Source organism: Episyrphus balteatus, chromosome 2 (assembly GCF_945859705.1).
Source record: "Episyrphus balteatus chromosome 2, idEpiBalt1.1, whole genome shotgun sequence".
NCBI lineage: Eukaryota > Metazoa > Arthropoda > Insecta > Diptera > Syrphidae > Episyrphus > Episyrphus balteatus.
Window position 1 is genome coordinate 95,009,020 of NC_079135.1, and position 20,916 is coordinate 95,029,935.

The window sequence follows — 20,916 nt, forward strand, 5'->3', positions numbered from 1 at the left end:
AAAAATGCAGTTTTACTGCAATTACTTTGAATATTACGTATGCAAAATTTTATCAAAATCATTGGAGCCATTTTTGAGAAAATTGCAATAACTCCATAATGATGTACGGGAAGAGCCGACATCCGCGATTTAAAAAATTGTAAAGACCATATTTTCACTATCCGTATTTTTTGAGAAAAACTAAAAACGCAGTTATGTTATAACAATGCACAGAATCACGTGTGTTAAACTTAATCAAAATCGTTAGAGCCGTTTTCGAGAAAATTGCAATAACTCGAAAATTTTGTATGGGAGATATACGTTCTAAGCGAGATATTAAAAAACAAAAAAAAACCAACCTTGGAAATTACGAAAAAAACATCCATACCAAATTTCAAGAAAATCCGTCTACCCGTTTAGGCTGTAGCGACTTGTACAGATGGACGCACGGACGCACCGACGCACCGACGCACCGACGCACAGACCGACGGACGTCATGACGAAACCCACTTTTTTGGACCTCTCCATCATCGTAATGTTAGTTTTGATTAAAACCTCGAATTTTTTTTTTGACACGAAACCAATACTTGCCCTATAGAGCAAGTAAAAATTTAAATTAATAAAAATTCAATCCAAAATATTCTATGTGCATTAAGGTGCCTAGGTCGTTTTTGGTTTTTTTCGAATTTAAAATTCGAAATTAAAAAATAATCAAATTTAGTTAATATCTTTTGCCCGCGCATCGGCTCTACGAGTTTGAAAAAAAATTAAAAATGGTATTTTTACAAAAAAAAAAAATTTAACCACCCTAACATCTTTTTTTTTTAATATAATAGGGTTTAGACAGCGCTTATATGAGCTAAATATTAAGAAGAAAAAAAAATTAGGTAGGTAAGGATATCCGGTCGCACATGCATTTTGAAATTTGTCGAAATATGACAAAATTCCTATTATTATGAAATTTGTAAAAATAGTTTTACCAAATTAGAATTAAAAATAAAGTTGACACAATCCGTGAATGCTATAAACTCGTTAAAGATTTAAAAATCTGTCGGTCAAGAGGAATTTGACTATTAATCATTCTCCTCGTCGCACAGTGGTGCATTTGGTGCTTTATGGCGTCAAAATTCATTTTCTCGGCCATTTCATAACGAAAAGTCATGAAATTTAGTACACTGAAGTACGAAATACGAAAAATGTTCCAAAGGTGGTTCAAAAGGAATGGCGGAAAAAATAGGCGTTTATAGAATTTTCTTTTTCAAAACTGAATATAAGCTAGAAATTTAGCTAAATTGATTTCAAAAAGATGTTCGTTATTAGATTTATGTAGAACTGTTAATATTTAATAAACATTTTTTTTTTGTATAAGTTAGCACATTTTTTTACAACTTTCCTATTTAGTTTTAATATATATTTGATTATTTATATATTTCCCAACTATGTTTTTATGTGAATAAATAGGAAAGATTTAAAAAATGTGCTAACTTTAATAAAAACAAAAACCAAGCAATATCGCGGTTATAGAGACCGATTTCCTTTCCTAACTTAACAAATATTAACAAAAAAGTTTAATTTATCTTCACTGATATAACAATGTAAGAGAAGACACGTTCGACATAATCATGAAGCAGTTAATTTCAAATTCTTTTTATATGCAACTACATTTGTTCGATTTTTGTAAATCTCTAAAAAAAAAAAAAAAAAACCCAATCCTTTCGCTCTTCGACTTTAACAAAATATTGCACAACATTCATATCACATAGTCAAAGGTCAATAGTATTATACCTACTAGTGCCTTAAAAAAAAACAATTTTTGTTCAGAACTAGTTTTTTAAAGAATAAGAAATATCTTTTTTTTTTTGAGTAGGAAAGTTGAAAGAGGCAACATTAATATACATAAATTATGTAATTTTAACGTATTTTTTTTTACCTGCGATATAGGTACTATATATCAAGTTATGCATTCGTACAAAAAACAAAAGTTGAGATAACATTTTTCCATGACATTACGATGGTATACAATGCCAAAAAAGTGGGTCCCGGAAGTCCGTCTGTCTGTCTGTATACTAAGCTACAGCCTAAACGGATGGACCGATTAATGTCAAACTTGGTATGTAGCGTAATTTAGCGACTCTCCAGAATAGTTTTTCGAATTAATTTTTTTGGACCAAAAATAACGGTACTTGTCATATACCGATTTTAGTAAAATTCAAATATCTCAAAAACGGGTTTAACGATTTTGTTTAAAAAATTCAAATGTTAGTTATAAGCTAAGGTCTATCTTTCAATCAAAACATTATTTTTTGAAAATCATTATTAACGGTACCTGCCATAGAACCGTTTTTTTTTCAAATCCGATTTTCTCCGAAACTGCTTATTCGATTTCAACGAAACTTTTTGTGAAAAAGCATTTATATTTATATTTTATATTTAAATATAAGCCAAAAATTAAATTTTGAAAAAAAATATTTTTGGATTTTTAAAAAAATTTTGACATTTTTTTTTTTTGAAAAATCAAATTTTCGAAAACGGGACATTGAATTTTTTTGAAATTTTTGTTTTAAGATGTTGATTAGTGATTTCTACAAAATGGCATACCAATTTTATTTTAAAAAATTATTTTTTTAAAAAACGGCTCTAACGATTTTGAAAATTTTTTTTCTAAAAATGCATGTTAATATATCAATCAAAACTGCATACTTGTTTTGAAGGGCAATTTAATTTCAGATTTTATTTTATTTTTTTTTTAAACGAATTTTATTTTTTTTTTTTAAATTTCTATATAAAAAGTCTTAAATATTTAAGCAACTTGAACTCTAAGAGCAAGTTCGTGCGACCCAGTCGTGCATTTTATTTATTCAGGCGCCCTTATTTTAAGTTAAAATCTCGAATTAATAATTCTGTACCGGTATTTTGAAGGATTTTTGAGATTCTAAAGCGTTCTTTCGAGACTGGGTCGTACGCACTTGCTCGTACGTCAAGAGTTAATAATTGGAATCTAAGAAGTTTTTCTTAAACAAAAATCACAAAAGAATAAAAAAAGTATAGGTAATTTAAGTTTATAAGAAAAACGGAAAAGAAAACTAAAAAATTCTTTTTAGTTTAGTCAACAAAGTTTTTGCCACAAGAACCAAAATATACTTTTCTAGTAGTTTTTGGGGTGCTGATCCGAATCTGAAGTCAGAAAAATTTGATTGGCCTCCGTTTTTGAAATATTAAAGTTAGAAAATGTCAAGAAACGTCATTTTGGCTGTTTTCGAGGTTATGTTTTTATGTGGGGTAATTCATTATGATTAAATTTGTAACTAAATTTGTAAATTCTTAGAATTTTTTTTTTTAATACCTATCCTTGGAGCAGTTTTCTATGTAAAAAACAGACAGACAGATAATCTTGAGAGTCCCAAATTTTGCGTTCTCTGTTTTGTTATGTAAAGATTGATTGTTATCTCAATTTTTAATTTTTTACAAATGCTTAACTTGTTAAAAAATGCTGTCTGCAAATTGGCCTTTGACTATGAAAAAGCATGATATCTATATTATATAGAGTTGTAATCTTTGAAAGAAAAAAACTAAAACAAAAAAGCATAAAAAGACCAACCGAAAGCATCTCGTACGTAGGTAAATGAGAAAAAATGCAAAAAAAAAAAAACATTTAGAAGATAAGACTTTTTCAGTAATATATCCTCGCTATCCCCCTATGGGGAAAATCCGGTATAAGAATCATTGCACAGGATATTCTATTCATATACCTACCTTTTTCATATATCCATACACAAATGACGGGATGTGCATAGTGCACATTACGAACAAGAACAAGAAGAAGACACTGAACCAAAACCACACATATTAAAGATTGGTAGTTACCGTTACCAGAATATGCAAATAAATTGATGCCATAGGAGATTTGGTTCTGTTTCACCATATTATTCACTTAGGTAGACACAGACACATCCTGCTGAAGCTGATGCAACCTGCACACGAGCCAATCCACACACCCGCCCGCACACCAGGACTTCGATGTGCAACATTGAGGTTATATTTGATGTGGATAGATTTTGTGTATCAAGAAATAGGTTTTTATTTGTAGTAGTTGTGTTTATATAGTTATATCAAGGTTTTGTATATTTTGTGCTGATAAAGGAAATCTAATTTAAATCGCAAACATCGAGGCATATGTGGGTTATATGGTGCTGCTGGGGATAACCTCTGCTAGAGTCATACTTAAGAGGAATAATACTAAAGTGGTTGAATTGGGGGAATTTGCACAATGTTGCATTTTGTTTTGCATTGAAAGGATATACAAGAAATCCTTGCAAACTATTTGAAAGATAATTACACTTGAAGGAATTGAAGATAAATATCATTCCAAAGTGAGTAGGGTTCACAAAATTATGTACAATGGAACTAAGATATCTCATTCATTTGAATAAATCTTTATAAAAGCTTGCTAATTACAAGACTTCTTAAAAGGCTCTTCTATATTTTTAATATTTAAATTTAAGATTTATGTAGTAGATCAGCAAAAAAATGAAATCATAGAATAAACAAAAAAGAAAAAAAAATTAAAGAATATTTTTTTCAGTGTAGAATAGAAGAATGTTTATAAATAATCCTCGTGCATTATTTGCATTTGACTAAGACTCATGAAAATGCATGAAAACTTTTAACTTAATGAATGATATTGTACATATCTGATCTGAGTGTGTTTAAAGTAAATTGACAAAATTCCTATCTTCAATTTGGCGTAAGTGTTTGGAAGAATTTCAAAAACGTTTTTGGGCAATGTTGATTATGCAAGTAAAGATTACTCTTAGATTTCTTAAACAAAAGCTATTTCCTTAAAATATTTAAAATTCCTGTGGTGCATTTAAAATTATAATAAAGATAGTGAAAATAAAAAAAAACTGTAAGAGATTAGTGAAAATTGCTTTTGTTATTTTAGAATGTCAAAAGCATATCCATCTAATACCTTCAGAAACTTGTACTACTCTATTGACTTTGGATCAAAAAGTTGAAGTTGGAATGCCAGGTCCAAAAGTTATTGCCGCCTTCTGGAATAGCTGCTTCAATTTTTGCCTCATAAAGTCATATCATTCAAGAGGTATTTTAACTTTATAAAGTCATATCTCTTATTTCCCTTAATTATAAGTCCATTGTTTTTCATAAAGTCTATTTCTCTCAGAGATCTTTTTTGTTCAAAACTTTGAAACCTACATATACCTACTCCTAAAAAGCGTCATTCTTCATGAAGACTTAAAGTATCGTTCTTTTTGTCGGTTGATTTCAAAATTTTAAATCTTTTAATTCATTAAGTCCTTAGGGGTCATGACATAAAATCTCATATTTCTTAAGTTCTGTTAAGCTCAAAAATTCAGAATTTTTAGTCAATGAAGTTCTTATAGTGCATGAAGACCGTTTAATTTTATAGGGTTTCATCTCCGGCCTGTTTACTAAAAAAAATTTAGGCCCTTTACTCTTATAAGTTATCACAGTTTATGAAACCTTGAAGTCTCATTATGAGGTCTAATAACTCCAAAAATTGCGACTTTTTACTCTATGAAGTCCTTAAAGTTCATGAAGACTTCTCCAAAAATTTAGACCTTAACTATAAAAGGTATGTTATACCCAAAAATTAAGACCTTTACTATAAGAGGTCTGTTAACTTAAAAAATTCCGACTTTTAACTCTATGAAGTCCTTATAGTTCATAAAGGCTTTTTATTTTATAAAGTCTCATTTGCAAAGAAGTCTGTTTTCTTCAAAATTTGAGACCCTTCAATCTAAAAAAAAAAACCTTCATATTTCATAAAGACATAAAATTTCATCCTTAATAAGGTCTGTTTACTTAAAAAAGCTAGACTTTTTACTTAATGAAGTGGCTTCTTCTTCATGAAAACCTTTTTTTTATAAAGTCCCATCCTTGAGGTCTGTTTACTCCAAATTTTCAGACCCTATACTACAAAAATGTCTTAAAAATGGCTACTTTTTACTCTGTGAAGTCATTAGGCATAGTGATTAAAAGCTTTTTATTTTATAAAGTCTTATTTTCCTAGAGATTACTTAAAAAAAAAAAAAAATAGACCATTTAGGTATTTTAAAAAATTTCTAATATCTCATGAACCCCTACGATCTGATCCCTCATGAGGTCTTTTAACTCTAAAAAGCTAGAATTTTCTACTTCTTCATGAAAACTTTTTACTTTATAAGGGTCATCCTCTAAGATGTCTTTTTAATCCAAAAATTCAGACCATTTACTAAAAAGAGTCTATTAACTATTAACTGAGACCCTTTACTCGTACTAATTGGATGCTTAAAGTCTCATCATTCATGAGGTCTATTAAGTATAAACTACAAATAGTCAGACTTTTAAGTCCATAAAGTTCTTAGAGTTCATTAGAACTTTTATTTTATAAGGTCTCAGCCCCCTAAAGGTATGTTTACTTCAAAAAATTCGGACCCTATACTCCAAATAGACGTCGTTCTCCATTAAGACTTAAGGTATCGTCCTTCATGACGTCGGTGAATTTCAAAATGTCAGAATTTTTACTTGAAAAAGTCCTTAGGGTTCATGAAGACATTAAAATCGCATCTTCCTAAAAGGCTTTTAACTTCATTAAGTCAGAAGTTTTTCTTAAAGCGAAGCACCTTACTATCCCTTTTGATTTCAAAATTCAAAATTCTTGGACTTGCACTTTAACCTAGCAAAAAATGGAACTTTAAAAAAAGGCTAATAAATCAAAGTGTTCTCTCCATTTCCTGGATTTATCAATGAAAATTAAATCAGCATCAACTCAAAGGACAGCAAAATCTCGAAAAAATCCTAGGAATTTTTCTTTTTCAATTCTATATTTTTTTTATTTTTCATCTCACATGCTCCACTTTTCCAACTAAAAATTGAAACCATTTTTAGCATAAAGTGCCTCTCGTAGTTTTCTTATTTCCCTAAGTATAGGTATTTTTCTAGGTACTTTTTTTTCGTCGTCCTTTTTTTTTTGTGTTTGTTTGTTTGTTGTTGTTGTAAACTCTGGGTGCAATCTGCTTCAAGTACTATATATAGCTTTTCTGTCACTGAAAAAATATTGCACAAGACTTGATGGTGTAGATGTATATTCATAGAAGAAAGTGAATTGCTCCCAAGTGGCGGATGAAGTAGAAAACACAAAACGCAGCCAGCTAGGACGAACGAATATATCCTCTTATACTGCGGCAGGACACACATATACCTATTTTCATATAATATATGTCAGTTGTCAGTATAAAATACGTTGTACGGGTTTAGTCACTGGGATGGTAGGACGACGATAGAAATGGCATTTTTATGAATGAAAACGAAACGAAAAAAAAAAACAAAAAAAATTTAGGTCACTTGGCTGAAGTCACAGCTTTTAAATAATTTATTTCATTTCAAGATTATAAAAAGCCACTTTGGAACATGAAAAACCTACATAAACGACCAACATTAGGTGAATGAAAATCTCACTATGCTTACCTTACTTCTCCTGTATAATATGGATACATACTAGTACAGAACTTCCGAAGGGAACATCGTCATAACTTGGTAGAGAAAAGAATTTGTTTGCAAAACATTGTAACACAGAGAGAAAGATTCCTCCTCCAGCTAATTGGCTGTGTGCCATTCAACAACATTCAAGCTTCTTGAAAACAGTCAACTTTAAAAATATTTTCAAGTTTCTTTTGTCCCGCATTTTGCTTTTGTTCGTATAATAATGTAGGAGGAGAAATATGTACTTTTTTCTTTAGAAAAGAAATTCTTTTGTTTTGGAATGAAAATTCAACGTTTATTTGCTTCTTTGGTTCTATTCATGAGAAAGAAATAGAGAAAAATAAAACAAAAAAAAAAAAAACTGTAGACGTATAACTTGAAAGTCAGACAAACATCCTTCTTCTGTATTATTGTGATCCTTAGAAATGGCAAAACAATGCTGACGCATTCGTATAAACAAATGAAAGTTTTCATGTGAGTTTTTTCTTTTTTTTAAGTTTTGTTTTTTACAAAAGTAATATTTAGCTGAGACTTAAAAGTGTGTGCATTTATATACGAAAAAGCATAGAAGTAGAACAAGTTGAGAAAAAGCGTCTGCAAACTATAGAAGGCGCTGATATAAGCACGAATTAATTTGAATAATATGGTGATTTTTATATTGTATTGTTGTTCTTTTTTTTTTTGTTGATACTAAACAAAGCATACGTTAATCCAGGACTTTGATGTGAGTTCATGTAACAGTAACTGAATGAACTTGTTGGCCTTAGTTAGTTAAATTGACGGTTTTTACATACAATTTGTTCACGAAAAAAAATTCAATTCAAATTTGGTTCTAGATTACTCAGAAAAAAAAATTACTTACCAGAGATATTGCATGCGTACTGCTTGTCACTAAGGACCTCATTAATAGTTGCTAATTTAAAGTGGCACAAGGGGCTATATTTTTATAAGTGTTGATTTACCAAAATTATTTCCTGCTTTTTTTAGTGCCATCAGGGTCGTCAATATTACTTGATGATCCACTGGAGGTATATTACCTGCTATTTCTGCTGTTTGAAGTGCCGACTCATCAAATTCCACCAGGGTACTCACTTATACCTGCTGATCAACCAGAGGTAGGAGAAGGTAGCTTAAACGACCCCTTTTAAGAAAATCTCGAAAAAATAACACTCAAACTTAAATTTTACAATACTTTTCAGAGTTTAATCAAAAACTTATACAGTTTTTTGCTTTTTGAGTTAAAAAATTTCTAAAAAGTATTTAAAGCATAGCCGTATTAAGGGGGGGGGGTTATGGGGTTTAACCCCCCCCCCCCCGAATTTTTTTTCAGAAAATCAAAAGATATATTTATAAACAAATATAAGTCTAATATGTGCAGCACTAAATGGTTTGTTTTTGTGATTTTAGTGATTTCATTACCTATCTGAAAATCTCCCTTAAAGTCTCTACCAATTTTGTATCGTTAAAGAAGTCGATGAGTTTTATAATGGAAAACAAAATTGTGTGCCGAACTCGAATCCAAAGACAGACATTAGTGTCCGACCGAAGGTCGATTTTCAGCCGAAGCCGAAGCCTAAGCCGAATTATTAGGCTGAAAGAAGCCGAAGCCGAAGCCTAAGATTGAAAAAAAGTCAAGAATTCTCCTCCAAAATTCAAAATTTGAAATTTTGTTCGGCGGCTACTATGATGGCACACATTTGTTTTGAAATTTTTGAATACCTACCCAAGAAAAAATTGCAATCTTTTCTTAGATATTCAAAAATTTCAAAAATTGAAATTTTTTCCAGTGCCTAGTACGATGCTCGGCTTCGGCCAAAACTTCGGCCTAAAATAGCTGAAGCCGAACGTTTGGCCGAATGTTGTTTTTTTGAGCGAATTCGGCCGAAGGCGAAGGCCGAATCCGAAGCTTCGGTCGGACACTAACAGACATATTCGACCACATCTCGTTTTTGAAATATTACCGTTAAATCTATTTAAATCTTTCCGACATCTTTTCTACTGTCCGAGATATCTTCAGTTGCTTGTTACCCACTTTTGTTCTATGTTAAGCTTAAATCCAGTATATAAGCGAAAATTAATGTATCCATTTATTCAGTATTGTAGTACCTATGTACAACATTTAATAACGAAGAAAAATAACAAAAATAAAAAAAAAATATTAAAATTATTTTTATTTTAAGTAGGCGAAACGCTTTATAAATTTGGAATTGAGGTCACTTGAACTTTAAAATTGTATGTACAACATTTCGTTATTTTTTTGTTTCAAATTATAAAATTGAACAATTTCAGTTTATTGTTAAATTTCAAAGTGAAGTATAATTAGCTCATGCCCAAACAATTTGGATTATTTAAAATTTTTGTTTTTAAGTATTGCCAATTTAATTTAGAACTCAATACATAAAATGTTTTATATATAAAATTGTGCCAAATAATTTTTTGTATAGGTAAAGTCTAAGAATGGTTAAAATTTGTTTCTTCACAAAAATTTTCTTGCTCACTAACGCTCGCAATTTATATCAACCAACTTATTCGCTCTTCAACTTATTCGCTCTTTGTACCAATTTAAACTAGACATGCCACTGAATATTCGGCCATTTTTCAATTCGTTAACGGTAAGCAGAACTATTTTAAACTTTTAACTACGAATACTTGAAAAGGATATTGACAAGTTTTTCGCTTCGACACAGTTCTAATGACCATTTGCTTTAGTACTATTAAGAATCGACTGCAGTTACATATAGTTGATACAAAGTATTGTGATTCTTAAAAAAAAATTTTTTGGTCTGAGCTAACCCCCCCGAAATGAAATCCTAGCTACGGCTATGATTTAAAGTAAGTACCTATATTTATATTTGATTTTCAAAATGTCTTCAAATCTCTAAAGCAAAATGTAGTCAAAGGGCACCTTTTCCATTTTCTTGGAAAAAGTGATGGTTAGTCTCCCTGAAATAGTTCTTAGCCAACTTGTTTCTGTAAATTGATAAGAAGTAGGGAAGAGTGGGGCAGTTTTGAACACTTTTTGCTTTCGCAACTGCTAGAAAGATATTTATTCGATTTATTGATCTATTAAGTTTACTTTTATGAAGCAGTGATATTGAACTTCGATTTTAAATTATATCTGGTAATTTTAGCATATAATTTATATTTAATTTTAATTTTTAACCAATATTAGATCTTATGTTCAAAAGTGCCCCATGTATGGGGCAGTTTTGAACATGGAAGGGGCAGTTTTGAACATCAGTATTAATTTCGTTGTAATGAATAAATAATACTTAACTTTTTATTAGTTTTTTAATAAGAACATACAAAAACTCCAAATTGATTATTATATCATATTCAATTAACCAACAAATAATAAAAACTCAGAAAAAATAACATTAAAATATAAACTATAGTTATCAGTTTATCACATTTATAAGTTCAAAAGAAAAACAAAAACCAAGAAAAATTCATTTAAAATATATCTTAAAAAAATGGTATTTATACCATTTATGCTTCTCAGAGTAAAATAGATTTATTTTCAATATATATAGATATATTTCTAGACATTAAATCCAAATGTTAACAAAGCGGATGTTCTTCATGCACCAGGAGCATTAATTAAGCGGTATATAATCGAGTTCTCATCGAGAACAGTCTAGCAGAACTTGAAGAATTCAGGCATTTTTTTTAAACTTCAATTATGTTGTACATATTCCCATTTTTTCTTTAATTTTGCCCACAAATGCTAGTTTCATTATTTATTTTTATAAGAACATTACGATTTATTAAATAAAACACATTCAAGTGTCCTTAAAATGTCTGATACAAACTGCTCGGGGTGGTTTTGAACATGTTCAAAAGTGCCCCACCATACTTGTTCAAAACTGCCCCCACTGTGTAAACGACATAAAATGTTGAATAAATATTTAACATTAATATATTCATTCAAAAATTCACCGTCAATAAGTTTAAAATTCATTAACCGTTAACAAAAATTGTATTACGTTTTGAAATCACGTACCAATTTTTTTTTAAACTCTTACAACTAAAAAACTGAAATAATGCAAAACCACTATAAAAATCACCTTCCATCTATAAATCTGAAAGTCAGCCGAGATAACGATGGAAAGTCGTTGACATTTATGGATATCGTGTTGACGGGTTCAAATATCGAAATACTTCTAAAAAAGATTGATATACTAAAATTTTATATGCAGTAATCAAATGTGCCCCGTGTTCAAAACTGCCCCACTCTCCCCTACTACCTACATTAACTGCTTTCTACAAAATTCAATGTTTTTAGTACCTACAGTTTTTTTTTTCACAAAATTTTGAGATGACTGCTGTCTCTAGTCAAATTTCAAATAATGGCTTGAAGTTGCTAACATTAGGGGGAAGTGGTCACCCTTCGTACACGGTCACCCTTCGTACAGTGAGCTTAAAACAAAAACTAAACGGTATTCAAACACGTGCTTACTAGTGTGCATAGACATAGTAGGCGCCGAGATAAATTTTGAATCCTAAGTGCAACGAATTCGGTCGCCACAAGACTTTTAGTGTTTTTTAGTGCTCTGAGTAATTTTCTTATGTACATTTGATGTCATGTTGTGTTTAAGTTAAGTATGTTTTTGGCTAAACAGTAATGAAGAATTGTTGATTAAAGTGTTAAATTTGTGTTTTAATTATAAATATTGCAAAATCTCAGTACATTTTTTCAAAAATCAATTTTTCTGCATTATGTACAGCTTGGGAAGCATTCGTACAGTCAAACATGGGGCGCATACGTATGCCCGCCAGTAAAATTTCTTGAGCAGATAACAATCAAAACACGGAGTTACAGTTTTATTGAAATGCAATTTAAACCTCTATAATAAGTTTTTCGCATTCTATAGTAAATTAAGGTTGGTATTTTTATATATGTAAATAATAATTTGTTTCAGAATCGTCGAATCGCGAAAAATTAAGTTTTTTATTTGTTTTTGTTTTTTTCTGAGTCAAGTTCAATTAATTAATAAATTAATAAGTAATTAAATGTTTTAAAACTCAAATTTGGCATTTGACAAATCAAAAGTTAGTCAAATTAACGTTTTAAATATCCTGTACGAATGTACCCCATGTGCTGTACGAAGGTACCCCACGGGTGGGGAGGATTCGTACAAAAATCTAATCCCAGTAAAATGGCTATAACTATTTAAGCCTTTGATTTAGAAGTGCCAAATTTTTTTGTAAAGTGTAATAATATACATATTACAAATAAATTCCATTTTCTCGAAGCTGGAGTGAGTAAATAAATAACTAAAAAAAAAAAAGAGTGTGTGTACTCATGTACACGCGCTTAAAGTTATACTTTTTATTCACAGAAGTCCACTTAGTAGGTTTAACAGCCTCTTCTCCACGTCCTTGACTAACGTCTGGACAAATGTGAAGCATTGCTCATGAAGTTCCTGTCGAGGTAACTCTACTGTATGGTTCAGTCACCCAATTATTCTAGTTTAAATGTGTTATCTGTGAAAAATATGCACGTATATTCATGCAAGTTTTGGAAATTTTTAGATCCTTTGGAAGATCGAAGAAGTTCTGAAAATCGTTTTGGTTTTCTCCCCATGACGACAGTAGAAAGAAGTTTTCGATCTTCATTTAAGTCATGTTATAAGTCGTGTTTTATTTCCCCGTGATTCAGATAAGATCATTGTATTTATTTGCGCTACAAAAAATACCAGGTTTTCGCTTTGTTTTTACAACGAAAATAAATACAATGATCTGAATTGGATCGCGGGAAATATAATATCCAGTTAGAATCTGGTATATCGTATATGAGATCTGTCCGAAACAAACGATTCCTTTGAGTTTTTCCAAAATTTTGAAAAATGGACACTGAACAAGATAGCAGCCAAGCGAAGATATGGTGTAGCTGTGGCTGTAGCTTGTAGTACTATCAAAATTTTGTTGAGAGAAAACCCAGTATAAGTAGGCTGCAGCTGAGGTAAGAGTTGAGAATTTTTCAACTTGGGCTACAAGCTACAGCCACAGCTACACCATTTTATTCAGGGGGTAAAGCTTCCTTACCTGGGCTGATCGCAGTCTCCGAACTTCTCATGATTTCGAATTCTCAGAAATTAGATCGTCATCGATCATATTGTCGTGGCCAGATGGCCCAACCTCAACCTACAAGTTTGAGTTATGTCGAGGAACTTTTTATTTAAATTATAAATTTATCCAATTTTGAACAATAAATTAAATACAAACAAACAAATATAGAACGAATTTAAAACTTGAAGATTTTTAACACTTCTTTTTTGTTTTCTTTGAGACTTTTGATAAAATGAAAAAAAGTAAACAAAAACAAACTAGAAATCTCAAATGTCAAAATGACATTTTTCGAAAGCCAAAATAACCAACAAGCTACATGTGCATTATTCTTGTGTACATTATTAGAACGCATAAAGGGCTGAACAGAATGCGTCACTCGTCGCTCAGCGAATAAAATGATAGTTGTTGTCAAAAAATTCGCTTTCCAAAATCGCCGAAGAATAAAATAACAGCGAGCAACCGCACGATACGGGCTGTCAAATTAAATAAATAAAATAAGAAGCAGAAAGCAAAAGCAGATCGTGAAAAAAATTATAAAAGTGTAAACTCGTCACGCAACAAAGTTGAAAAAAAGCTCAAATTTTGAGCGAATCGCTGAGCGACTGCAATCTGTTGCCGATGGGCGACTTCCATACAAACTACCAAACTATGACAACTCTAAATTTTTTGTGTCTGCTGATTTCGGAACATTCAATATACAGTGCTGCCAAGATTTCTGGCTAAGCCTCGAAGCGTTTTTTTTTGTCCAGTTTAGCCCGTAATAAAAAAACACACCTTATCAGTAATATATCTACATTCGGTTGTAGAGTTCAATTTTATAATGCCGCATTATTTATTAAAAATTGTTTTTAACTAAAGAGCACGTCGAAAATCATTTTTCAATACAGGTCGCCTCCATTAGATATGAACGCTGTCCAGTTCATAAACATGTCTTGAAAAAATCGAATGGAGGCAGAAAAATCTGTGCCCACACTGACATCTTGTCGAAGAATCTTGTTTTTTGAAGATGGCATGAGCGTTGTTGTGCAAATCATGGGCATGAGTTTTGACGTTTCGTGTATGTGTACAGTTTCTTTTGAATGTAGAGGGAAACGAGTCGTTATATTTCTACACTAAAGTGAAAGCCTTACAAACACGAAAGATAAAATGAGACGACATGAAATAATTTGCCCAGCAAAAAAAAATGTTGCTCTTGGAAACACTGTCATAAACACTGTTTAAGTGGCTTTGACAAAAACTAGAGGTAAATATCAGATGATAGAGATTCCCAACTAGCACAACCCAACTAGCACAACAGCTTCTATAAATTGAAATCTCGCAGGATCTACTTTCTATACAGCTTGTATTGAGCTTGCTTCTGAATTTAGCTGCTTATAGAAGTTCGGACTTGTTTAAAAACTTCTAATAAGTTGTTTAAATACTGTTAAAGAAACTTAAACGAAAAAAACTTGTTTTTCGGATGAGCCTGTTTAATGAATTTATAGAAGCTTTACAGAAATTACCAAGTTTTGTACTTGATTTTTGGTTTTGATATTAAATAATCTAGCTCGGACACTTTTTGGTTTTGACATTGAATAATTTAGCTCGGACATTTTTTTGCTATTTGAACTGATTAAGTTATTGATTTCATTAATGAATATACTAGGATGGCCGAGTGGGTAGAGTGATGGACTACCACCAAGCAGATACGAAGTTCGATTCCTGGGTGTGGTAAAAAAATTATATACTTTTAAAATTATTATTAATAAATCCACTAAAAACTAATGGAATATCAGATCAAAAGATAAAATTCATGATTTAAAACCAGTTAAAAAAGAATTCTTTTTTGTTTTTGTAGTTGTTTTTTTAATTTCGATAAGACATGTATTAAAGAGCTATACAAACTCTTCCGAAGCTATCTGTCAAACCTCAAAGCTTGTGTAGAGCTTCGGTAAAGCTTCGTTTAAGATCCTTATAGAGGGTCAAACTTGTCTAACGTTCTCCTTTTACCATGCCCAACAACCTTACTAAAGTTTAAAAGAAGCTGAAATGTAGCTTTTGTAATACCTTAACCGAAGCTGAAATGTTAGTTGGGAACAGCTTCTATAAATTAAGATCTCGCAGGATCTACTTTTTATACAGCTTGTATTGAGCTTGCTTCAGAATTTAATTGCTTATAGAAGTTTGAACTTGTTTAACAACTTCTAATAAGTTGTTTAAATACTGTTAAAGAAACTTTAACGAAAAAAGCTTGTTTTCGAAAAAGCCTGCTTAATGAATTTATAGAAGCTTTACAGAAATTACCAAGTTTAGTATTTGGTTTTTGGTTTTGATATTTAATAATCTAGCTGGGACACTTTTCGGTTTTGACATTGAATAATTTAGCTCAGACATTTTTTTTGACATTTCTGCTATTTGAACTGATTAAGTTTTTGATTTCATTAATTAATATACGAGGATGGCCGAGTGGGTAGAGTGGTGGACTGACACCAAGCAGATGCGAAGTTCGATTCCTGGGTGTGGTAAAAAAATTATATACTTTTAAAATTATTATTAATAGATATACTAAAAACTTATGGAATTATAATATAATTTCAGATCAAAAGATAAAATTCATGATTTAAAATCAAATAAAAACCATTTAAAAAAGAATTATTTTTTGTTTTTGTAGTAGTTTTTTTTTATTTCGATAAGACATATATTAAAGAGCTATACAAGCTCTTCCGAAGCTATCTGTCAAATCTCAAAGCTTCTGTAGAGCTTCGGTAAAGCTTCGTTTAAACTTCTTATAGAGGGTCAAACTTGTATAACGTTCTCCTTTTTCCATGCCCAACAACCTTACTAAAGTTAAAAAGAAGCTGAAATGTAGCTTTTGTAATACCTTAACCGAAGCTGAAATGTTAGTTGGGATTGCGTAAAAATGTGTCCGGAAATATTTGGCTTAGGTGATCTTGGTTATTCTTAGTTAGGAGGAGTTCACATAGACTAAATTACCGGGAGACCAGCTGCATTTTGTATTTTGTTTATTTAATTTCGCACCTCAAGCCTAGTACGCAGCTGAAGTACCATCGGGTATTAAAGCAAAGTAAAAATAATAAAAATGCAAATAAAAAAAATTCAAGAAAAAACATCAGAAAATAAGTTTTAAAGCAAAAACAAAACAAATTTAATTTTAGTCAAGATTTCGGTATCGAATTTTTGTTTCAGCTGCTTACTAGGCTTCACAATACGGACAGTTATTATTTTTTATATTTGTAAACAAGAAATTAACTTGACCGCGTTTTTCCCATGAAAATCGCATTTGTTTTGTATATACTCATATGTATGCGTTAGTTTTCTTCGATCTAGATTTGACGTCTTGTTTGTTGTAGCTGACATGTTTTTTTTTCTCTTTTCTTCACTTTTTTTCAATGCTCTTAATTTATTGTGACTGATAAAAATTATGTAGCTGGAAACGAAAATATGATTTTTTAGTTGGAACAGCATATAACTCGGACGAAATTCAACAATAAATTTAAACTCGGCTAATTTATCTAGGCTTTTTGTAAAATTTAAAATTTATTTAAGCGCGATCAGCGTATTGGTCTTTTGGTACTATGTGAATATGCGTTTGTAAGCACACAATAAAAATGCACATGTAGCTGCTGAGTTATTTAAGATTGGTCAGTAATAAATCCAGGTGGCGCTACTTGCTAATCCTTTTGACACTTCTTGTCAAAAAGCAAATTTTCACTCCCCAACGCGCCAAAAAAAGTATAACTTTAAAAAATAAGTAAAAACTGTACGAAGGGTGACCACTTCCCCCTACGTATATTTCGGTTTTCCTAGATAAACTAAAGAATTTCTTTCACAGAACCTTTTAATTCTGCTAAATTCTACGAGTTCTAGCAAGGGGGGGGGGGGGGGGCATTTAACCTTGGTTGGTCATTTAAGGCCACTTTTCCCTATAACCTGCTATTGCCTTTTGGAAGTCCCACCTTATTAATACCTGCTGAACTTAAGTGCCACCAGAGTCCTTACATGTATACCTGCATGAAAAGAGCTTTTGTCTGCTGTTTCAAAGACCATCTCACACTAGTACCTGCAGATTGACTAGAGCTATTGCCTTTGCCTTCCATTTAAAGTCCCGTAGTGATCTCATTTGTCACCAGAAGCTTTCCTACCTAGTACTTGCTGATCTTCAAGAGCTATTGTCTGCTGTTTCCAATGCAACCAGTTGCCTAATTTATATCTGCTGGTCTATCAGAATTTTACATCATATTTTGTTCTACCGCCGCTAGTATCATTATCAAAGTGGGTGCAACTTAACAAGAGCCATATTGAAAATGAAAATGGCTTCGTTCGGAAAACGGGAGTCTCATAATTTACGAATTTGAGCTTAAAGACCAAAGCTATGATTGTACTGGTTAAATGTTAAACACTTCAAAAATTAAATCACTTGCCACAAAAAAACGAAAATACTTTGCAATTCAGAAATCCACTATAGTCTGTCGCCAATCAGTGCGATTTCTAAAACTATATAATAGACCTTCGTATATATTTGTAAAAAAACACAAATAATTTTCAGTGGAATTGCTAGGAGATAAGGCAAAAATATTTCGTCGTGACAAAAAGTTTCGTTCCTGGCAAAATTTCCAAAAATTTCTCTAAACTTAAAATTTAGATTTGTTATCTGTATGTTGCTTTTAAATTAACTTATTTTTCTCTCATTGCTTTTCAATATTTAATAATACATCTTCAATCACATTAAACACTGAATCAGGTCAGATAAAATGGATGAAAACACCTCCAAAGTTCAACATTATAATATTTGAATGAATATCCAATTAAAAATATTATTTGCAATTTTCCAGGAACTATATTTGAATTATTCTATCTAGTTTCCTGTTATAAAGTATCAAAATCACACATGTTTTGTTACAAATCTCAGAGGATCTCCTTTTATTCAACTGCACAATCAACTTATTCAAATAAATTTTAATGGAATTTAGAAGTAGGTAGTACCTACTTCACATAGTTTCAATGAAACTCAGAAATACCTTTCAAAATAATCAAGTAGGTACCTATTCTAAGTGCATCCATTCGATCTAAATCGTCTATTCCTCTGCAGAAGTCCATCCATCAGATTTAAACTTTGAAGACTGTATAGTTGCAAGAGGGAGTCCAGTCAAGCTCATGTCTATGGTAGATACAATTTTGTAATGCAATCTCAACTGCAGGTGTCAAGTGTACAAATACCTGGGTTAGATGAACTTACTCGACTGCAAAACTTTGTATGTCAAAATAATTGCATTATAGGTGAATGTAGAGTAGATATCCATCCTGGGAAGTATAATGCAGTCTTCTATGTAAGATTTTCAAAATAAACTCATTAATGTACCTACGAGAGGTGGTGCATTTAACCACAAAAAGTTGTATTAGTACATTTCCTGAATTATATGTAATTTTAATTGAAAAATGAAATAAAATTTAAAATACAAAATTGATACCTTTATGCAGAAAATGTAATAAATACCTTGAACCAAAATAAAATTTAAAACTAACATGAAAATATTGAAATACAAAATCAAAAACTATAATAAATTAATAAAACTATAATAGAGTATAAGTTCTGGTAATTTAGTATAGGCGGGTAATGTGGTACACATGGTTTTCTAAGAAACGACAGATAAGAAGGACGTTTTTTGAAGAAATAGGTCAAAGCTTTTGTGTAACGAAAAATGCATACTAAAAACACACAAAAATATTCCATACTTTTCAAAAAATTGATAAATCCTTATAAACGTTTTTGTGGACTTTTTTTGAGAGCATTACAAAATACATTCCCAAGCTTTAAAAATTCAATATTTAAAAAAAGGTATTTTTTTTTAGTAGAACAGTTTGTTATTGATTTATGAGATTTCGGTATGAGTTTGGTTCAAATCTTACTTAAAATAATTTTTTTTTTCTTTTTTGTACAATATCACTGTTTATTTATTTATTTAATATGTTAAATGCTAACATTAGAAATAAGCTTAAATACTAACAATGGAATCATTGTTTCTGTTAATGTGGTATACTTACCATGCTCTAATGTGGTATACTAAACTCTCTTAGAATATACCAACAATTAAATTAATATTTTATCTTTAATTTAAAAAATAAAAGCACAAGTAATGAAGACACTCATATAAAATAAATAATATTACATTGGGGAAGATTATACCACATTAACAGACGTATGTGTACCACATTACCCTCCATTTTCCAAATATGACGTTTTCAAGGCCAGCACACATTTTGATACAAAACTTTTCTCAGAAACAAAAAAAAAACTCCAAAACATTCAAGACACGAAATTAATAGGTAAATTATTGCACATCTTCACAAATTTTCGATGAGTTTGATTCAATATTTTCCAAAATATATTTAAAAAAGAAACATGTATAGCACAATACCCGACTTTACTTTACAGCTATAGAGTATTTCACCTAGGTGAAATAGGCATTTAAAAAAAAAATTGTTACCCTCATGAAACTTGGCAAAAAGTTTGTCTTTGGGATGAGAACCAATTATCAAAAAAGTCTATAGAAAAAATTGTGCACTCAGAGAACAAATCGTTTGCCGCAAACGGAAAAATTGCCCAATCGACTTTTTCGTTTGCTGTAGATATTTTCGACTTCGTTTGCATCAAATTCTTATAATCTTTGGGTTAACAACCATTTCACGTTTGTTGCAATCGTATCTTTGCGATTGTGGCAAAGAAAAAGAGCATTAAAAAGCAGTTCGTTTGATGCAAACAACCATTTCACGTTTGTTGCAATCGTATCTTTGCGATTGTGGCAAAGAAAAATAACATTTAAATGCAGTTCGTTTGATGCAAACAACCATTTCACGTTTGTTGCAATCGTATCTTTGCGATTGTGGCAAAGAAAAAGAGCATTAAAATTCAGTTCGTTTGATGCAAACGACCATTTCACGTTTGTTGCAATCGTATCTTTGCGATTGTGGCAAAGAAAAAGAGCATTAAAATGCAGTTCGTTTGATGCAAACAACCATTTCACGTTTGTTGCAATCGTATCTTTGCGATTGTGGCAAAGAAAAAGAGCATTAAAATTCAGTTCGTTTGATGCAAACGACCATTTCACGTTTGTTGCAATCGTATCTTTGCGATTGTGGCAAAGAAAAAGAGCATTAAAATGCAGTTCGTTTGATGCAAACAACCATTTCACGTTTGTTGCAATCGTATCTTTGCGATTGTGGCAAAGAAAAAGAGCATTAAAATGCAGTTCGTTTGATGCAAACAACCATTTCACGTTTGTTGCAATCGTATCTCTGCGATTGTAGCAAAGAGCAATAGCATTTGGAGGGAACTACAATTCGTTTTCCTTATACTTACGTTTG

The 20,916-nt window shown here is 31.1% G+C and overlaps 1 protein-coding gene across 1 annotated transcript in view; it reads left to right on the forward strand.

Annotated features, from left to right (window-relative positions):
• LOC129908988 (monocarboxylate transporter 5) overlaps positions 1–20,916 on the forward strand; it is a 128,314-nt gene that overhangs the window by 17,563 nt on the left and 89,835 nt on the right. The window lies entirely within an intron of this gene.